Source organism: Hyla sarda, chromosome 1, assembly GCF_029499605.1.
Source record: "Hyla sarda isolate aHylSar1 chromosome 1, aHylSar1.hap1, whole genome shotgun sequence".
In the NCBI taxonomy this organism is placed as follows: domain Eukaryota; kingdom Metazoa; phylum Chordata; class Amphibia; order Anura; family Hylidae; genus Hyla; species Hyla sarda.
Window position 1 is genome coordinate 395,604,988 of NC_079189.1, and position 6,000 is coordinate 395,610,987.

Sequence of the window (6,000 nt, forward strand, 5' to 3'; positions counted from 1 at the left end):
AATACAGACCCCAGAATCACCACCCACCATAATACAGACCCCAGAATCACCACCCACCATAATACATACCCCAGAATCACCACCCACCATAATACAGACCCCAGAATCACCACCCACCATAATGCAGACCCCAGAATCCCCCCCCCACCATAATACAGACTCCAGAATCACCACCCACCATAATAGAGACCCCAGAATCACCCCCGCCATAATAGAGACCCCAAAATCACCCCCACCATAATACAGACCCCAGAATCACCACCCACCATAATACAGACCCCAGAATCACCACTCACCATAATACAGACCCCAGAATCACCAGCCACCATAATACAGACCCCAGAATAAGTCCTTACCATAATACAGACCCCAGAATTACCACCCACCATAATACAGACCCCAGAATCAGACCCCACCATTACACAAACCTAACAATCACCACCCACCATAATACAGACCCCAGAATCACCACCCACCATAATACAGACCCCAGAATCACCACTCACCATAATACAGACCCCAGAATCACCAGCCACCATAATACAGACCCCAGAATAAGTCCTTACCATAATACAGACCCCAGAATTACCACCCACCATAATACAGACCCCAGAATCAGACCCCACCATTACACAAACCTAACAATCACCACCCACCATAATACAGACCCCAGAATCACCACCCACCATAATAGAGACCCCAAAATCACCCCCACCATAATACAGACCCCAGAATCACCACCCACCATAATACAGACCCCAGAATCACCACTCACCATAATACAGACCCCAGAATCACCAGCCACCATAATACAGACCCCAGAATAAGTCCTTACCATAATACAGACCCCAGAATTACCACCCACCATAATACAGACCCCAGAATCAGACCCCCCCATAATACAGACCCCAGAATCAGACACCACCATTACACAAACCTAACAATCACCACCCACCATAATACAGACCCCAGAATCACCACCCACCATAATACAGACCCCAGAATCAGACCCCACCATTATACAGACCTCAGAATCACCACCCACCATAAAACAGACCCCAGAATCACCACCCACCATAATACAGACCCCAGAATCACCACCCACCATAATACAGACCCCAGAATCACCACCCACCATAATACAGACCCCAGAATCACCACCCACCATAATACAGACCCCAGAATCACCACCCACCATAATGCAGACCCCAGAATCACCCACCACCATAATAAAGACTCCAGAATCACCACCCACCATAATAGAGACCCCAGAATCACCCCCGCCATAATAGAGAACCCAAAATCACCCCCCACCATAATACAGACCCCAGAATCACCACCCACCATAATACAGACCCCAGAATCACCACTCACCATAATACAGACCCCAGAATCACCCCCCACCATAATACAGACTCCAGAATCACCACCCACCATAATACAGACCCCAGAATCACCCCCTCCATAATACAGACCCCAGAATCAGACCTCTCAATAATACAGACCCCAGAATCACCACCCACCATAATACAGACCCCAGAATCACCACTCACCATAATACAGACCCCAGAATCACCACCCACCATAATACAGACCCCAGAATAAGTCCTTACCATAATACAGACCCCAGAATTACCACCCACCATAATACAGACCCCAGAATCAGACACCACCATTACACAAACCTAAGAATCACCACCCACCATAATACAGACCCCAGAATCACCACCCACCATAATACAGACCCCAGAATCAGACCCCACCATTATACAGACCTCAGAATCACCACCCACCATAAAACAGACCCCAGAATCACCACCCACCATAATACAGACCCCAGAATCATCACCCACCATAATACAGACCCCAGAATCACCACCCACCATAATACAGACCCCAGAATCACCACCCACCATAATACAGACCCCAGAATCACCACCCACCATAATGCAAACCCCAGAATCACCCACCACCATAATAAAGACTCCAGAATCACCACCCACCATAATAGAGACCCCAGAATCACCCCCGCCATAATAGAGACCCCAAAATCACCCCCCCACCATAATACAGACCCCAGAATCACCACCCACCATAATACAGACCCCAGAATCACCACTCACCATAATACAGACCCCAGAATCACCACCCACCATAATACAGACCCCAGAATAAGTCCTTACCATAATACAGACCCCAGAATTACCACCCACCATAATACAGACCCCAGAATCAGACACCACCATTACACAAACCTAAGAATCCCCTCCCACCATAATACAGACCCCAGAATCACCACCCACCATAATACAGACCCCAGAATCAGACTCCACCATTATACAGACCTCAGAATCACCACCCACCATAAAACAGACCCCAGAATCACCACCCACCATAATACAGACCCCAGAATCACCACCCACCATAATACAGACCCCAGAATCACCACCCACCATAATACAGAACTCAGAACCATACCCCTCCCTAATACAGACCCCAGAATCACCACCCACCATAATACAGACCCCAGAATCAGACCCCTCCATAATACAGACCCCAGAATCACCACCCACCATAATACAGACCCCAGAATCAGACCCCTCCATAATACAGACGCCAGAATCAGACCTCTCAATAATACAGACCCCAGAATCACCACCCACCATAATACAGACCCCAGAATCACCACTCACCATAATACAGACCCCAGAATCACCACCCACCATAATACAGACCCCAGAATAAGTCCTTACCATAATACAGACCCCAGAATTACCACCCACCATAATACAGACCCCAGAATCAGACACCACCATTACACAAACCTAAGAATCACCACCCACCATAATACAGACCCCAGAATCACCACCCACAATAATACAGACCCCAGAATCAGACCCCACCATTATACAGACCTCAGAATCACCACCCACCATAAAACAGACCCCAGAATCACCACCCACCATAATACAGACCCCAGAATCACCACCCACCATAATACAGACCCCAGAATCACCACCCACCATAATACAGACCCCAGAACCATACCCCTCCCTAATACAGACCCCAGAATCACCACCCACCATAATACAGACCCCAGAATCAGACCCCTCCATAATACAGACCCCAGAATCACCACCCACCATAATACAGACCCCAGAATCAGACCCCTCCATAATACAGACCCCAGAATCAGACCTCTCAATAATACAGACCACAGAATCACCACCCACTATAATACAGACCCCAGAATCAGACCCCACCATTATACAGACCTCAGAATCAGACCCCACCATAATACAGACCCCAGAATCACCACCCACCATAATACAGATCCCAGAATCACCACCCACCATAATACAGACCCCAGAATCACCACCCACCATAATACACACCCCAGAATCACCACCCACCATAATACAGACCCCAGAATCAGTCCCCACCATAATATAGACCCCAGAATCAGACGCAACCATAATGCAGACCCCAGAATCAGAACCCACCATAATACAGACCCCCCATAATCACCACCCCCCATAATACAGACCCCAGAATCAGACTCCACCATAATACAGACCCCAGAATCACCACCCACCATAATACAGACCCCAGAATCACCACCCACCATAATACAGACCACAGTCGTGTTACACAGTAATATACATAATGTTACATTAAGTGACTCACAATTCAAATTTTTTTCTGATCAGCGTCGTCTTCTTACCTTTTCTTCTCCGGCTCAGACCGCCATGACGATTTCTTCCAGCCAAAACCCATCACTGAAGCATCTGCAGGAGAAACATCTTAGTAGCCAGGTAGGGAAGTAGGCAGGCAGGTAATTATGGTAGGTAGCCAGGTGGGGAAGTAGCTAGGCATGTAATTATGGTAGGTAGCGAGGTGGGGAAGTAGCCAGGCAGGTAATAAGGGTAGTTTCAGGTAGCAGGTAATTAGGGCAGGTAGCAGGTAATTAGGGCAGGTAGCAGGTAATTAGGGCAGGTAGCAGGTAATTAGTGTAGGTAGCAGGTAATTAGGGTAGGTAGCAGGTAATAAGGGCAGGGAGCAGGTAATTAGGGTAGGTAGCTGATAATCAGGATAGGTGGCAGGTAATTAGGGCAGGTAGCAGGTAATTAGTGTAGGTAGCAGGTAATTAGGGTAGGTAGCAGGTAATAAGGGCAGGCAGCAGGTAATTAGGGTAGGTAGCTGATAATCAGGATAGGTGGCAGGTAATTAGGGCAGGTAGCAGGTAATTAGTGTAGGTAGCAGGTAATTAGGGTAGGTAGCAGGTAATAAGGGCAGGCAGCAGGTAATTAGGGTAGGTATCTGGTAATCAGGATAGGTGGCAGGTAATTAGGGCAGGTAGCAGGTAATTAGTGTAGGTAGCAGGTAATTAGGGTAGGTAGCAGGTAATAAGGGCAGGCAGCAGGTAATTAGGGCAGGTAGCAGGTAATTAGGGTAGGAAGCAAGTAATTAGAGTAGGTAGCAGACAATTAGGATAGGTTGCAGAAAATTAGGGCAGGCAGCAGGTAATAAGGGCAGGCAGCAGGTAATTAGGGCAGGTAGCTGGTAATTAAGATAGGTAGCAGGTAATTAAGGCAGCAACCTCCCCCCGATGCCAGGATGATTTAAATAAATAAAAAACAAGAACAAACTTTTTATATAAATATGTATCGGCGCTCTAATAATAAAAACTACAAAATAGTGATAGAAGCTCACTTCTAAAATCCTGATGGGGAGTGTACTCGGAATCTCTGCCCAGAGGGAAGTTCTTGTCTCCACTTAAAGATCCTGCAAAGCTGTAAGTCTGTGTGTTTGATAGTATGAAGCTTTTCCCGTTGTACTTGCTTTTTGTGCTTGGAGTGGTTTTCAGGAGTCCGTGGTTCCAGTCAGCCTATTAGCCGGGAGATCTGCCCCGGCCGGTGGCGTCTCACCGGCTTGCTGTACTGTTGGTAGATTACGGAGTGCTGTGACCTAGCATTGCGAGTGACGTCACTACTACAGGGAGAGCGCGAGACACTACGTAATCTATCAACCTTCTTGCCACAGCTCGCATTGATGTGCCATCCTGGATGAGCTGCACTACCTGAGCCACTTGTGTGGGTTGTAGACTCTGTCTCATGCTACCACTAGAGTGAAAGCACCGCCAGCATTCAAAAGTGAGCAAAACATCAGCCAGGAAGCATAGGAACTGAGAAGTGGTCTGTGGTCGACATCCGGCAGAACCACTCCTTTATTGGGGGTGTCTTGCTAATTGCCTATAATTTCCCCCTGTTGTCTGTTCCATTTGCACAACAGCATGTGAAATTGATTGTCAGTCAGTGTTGCTTTCTGAGTGGACAGTGTGATTTTACAGAAGTGTGATTGACTTGGAGTTACATTGTGTTGTTTAAGTGTTCCCTTTATTTTTATTTCTTTTGAGCAGTGTATTCTACAGGGTTTTAACTACATAGATACATAGGCTGGGTTTTATGCGATTATTTTGTATGCAACTTTTAATGCCATGTCTATCTGTCTGTCTATCTATCTATACACAATACTGTATATTTAGACAACAATCTTTCTTTGTAATTTAAATATGTATTACATGATCCTAAAAATTGGTTTCACCATACAAGTCAAATCATGGTATTTCCATCATCGTGTTTAAATAGGAAACTTTTATCATCATACAAAATGGATGGTCTCCTGTTGTCAAATTGTGATCAATGTTAAAGAGGTTATCCCAAGGTTACCACCTAACCCTAAGAAAAGTACTGGTGGTTTGTATTCTGGGACCCATACTGATCACGAGAACTGGGGTCCCTTTCCCCCCTGTGTGAATGGGACTGTGTTTGAGAATCTGCACCACTGTGCCATTCTACTATGGGACTGGAGGAGATAACCACATACAGTGCTCAGCTATATTTAGCAGTCTCATAGCAAGTGAATGTAGTGGCAGTGTGCATGCTAAACCACTGTCATATATTCGCGAAATTCGCATATCCGTTATATTCAGGTTTTTTT

At 46.4% G+C, this 6,000-nt stretch overlaps 1 protein-coding gene across 1 annotated transcript in view; it reads right to left on the minus strand.

The window, feature by feature from the left end:
• The window catches only part of LOC130276726 (myosin-6), a 51,892-nt gene extending 48,102 nt beyond the window's left edge, over positions 1 to 3,790 (minus strand). The window contains exon 1 of the mRNA XM_056526469.1: positions 3,725 to 3,790. The gene's annotated coding sequence lies outside the window, so the exon portion shown is untranslated. The remainder of the gene's footprint in view (positions 1 to 3,724) is intronic.
• Between the last annotated feature and the right edge of the window lie 2,210 nt (positions 3,791 to 6,000).